The sequence below is a fragment of the Budorcas taxicolor genome, chromosome 8 (assembly GCF_023091745.1).
Source record: "Budorcas taxicolor isolate Tak-1 chromosome 8, Takin1.1, whole genome shotgun sequence".
NCBI lineage: Eukaryota > Metazoa > Chordata > Mammalia > Artiodactyla > Bovidae > Budorcas > Budorcas taxicolor.
The window spans coordinates 53,916,036-53,917,485 of NC_068917.1; the positions used below are offsets into that span (position 1 = coordinate 53,916,036).

General features: G+C 45.6%; 1 non-coding gene across 1 annotated transcript; it reads left to right on the forward strand.

Annotated features, from left to right (window-relative positions):
- The first annotated feature begins 1,124 nt into the window (after positions 1-1,124).
- On the forward strand, positions 1,125-1,206 carry LOC128052901 (small nucleolar RNA U2-19). Its single transcript, XR_008199861.1, has one exon. It is a non-coding gene; the product is annotated as a small nucleolar RNA U2-19 (small nucleolar RNA).
- The last annotated feature ends 244 nt before the right edge of the window (positions 1,207-1,450 follow it).

Below are 1,450 nucleotides of genomic sequence, written 5' to 3' on the forward strand. Positions count from 1 at the left end.
CTCCAGTACTCTTGCCCGGAAAATCCCATGGACGGAGGAGCCTGGAAGGCTGCAGACGCTGAGGGTCAGACACGACTGAGTGACTTCACTTTCACTTTTCACTTTCATGCATTGGAGAAGGAAATGGCAACCCACTCCAGTGTTCTTGCCTGGAGAATCCCAGGACGGGGGAGACTGGTGGGCTGCCATCTATGGGGTCACACAGAGTCAGACACAGCTGAAGTGACTTAGCAGTGGCTCAGTCAGAGAAGGCAATGGCAACCCACTCCAGTACTCTTGCCTGGAAAATCCCATGGACGGAGGAGCTTGGTAGGCCGCAGTCCATGGGGTCGCTAAGAGTTGGACCCAACTGAGCAACTTCACTTTCACTTTCACTTTCATGCACTGGAGATGGAAATGGCCAGCCACTCCAGTGTTCTTGCCTGGAGAATCCCAGGGACAGGGGAACCTGGTGGGCTGCCATCTATGGGGTCTCACAGAGTCAGACACGACTGAAGCAACTTAGCAGCAGCAGCAGTGGCTCAGTAGCCTGGTGGGCTACAGTCCATGGGGCCACAAAGAGTTGGAGCAACTAACACTTTCACTTGAACTTTCACTTTTAGTGGCTCAGTGGTAAAGAACCTGCCTGCTAATGCAGGAGACACAGGTTCCATCACTGGTCTAGGAAGATCCCATAAGTCATGAAGCAATTAATTCCGAGCGCCACAACTATTGAGCCTGTGCTCTAGAGCCTAGGAACAAGGACTGCACAGCCCATATGCCAAACTACTGAAGCCCACACACCCTAAAGCCCGTGTTCTGCAACAAGAGAATAGTTCCAGCTCTCTGCAGCTAGAGAAAAGCCTGCACAGCAACAAAGACCCAGAATAGCCAAAAATAAATAAATAAATAAAATTAATTTTTAAAAATAAAGTACATATTTTAAAAAAAAAGACTATTTACAAGAAGCTCCAAGTCCACAATAGGTAAAGTGAGGAGAGAATGTCACTTGTTTATAGTCATCTACCCCACCAAGCTTTGAGTTTGCCTGGAAAGAAAATTCTATATGATGCCCACACATAGTTTAGGGAGAAGTGGGAGAATAAAGAACAACCCATTCTCTGAGATCTGCTCTTACTGAAGAGGACTAATGATGAAAATAGCCAAATCTGAGCATCAGAGAAGACCTCTTAGTCCACCTGACATATGATCTCAGTAGTACTGAAAAGTAAAAGAATAATTTAAAATAAGGAGTGTGTGTGTGTGTGTGTGTGTGTGTGTGTGTGTGTGTGTGTGTGTATAAAGGTGACAGTGAATAACTGAGGATTCACTGATGGATATGTGAGAGTGGGCTGGGGATGTGCATGTATGAAAGGCTGATCAGTTCTGAGCAATGATGACAAGGTTTTACTACAGACCTTTTTAACAACATTTGATCTGAGCTCAGAGAAACAGAAAAAAAAAAAAAGAA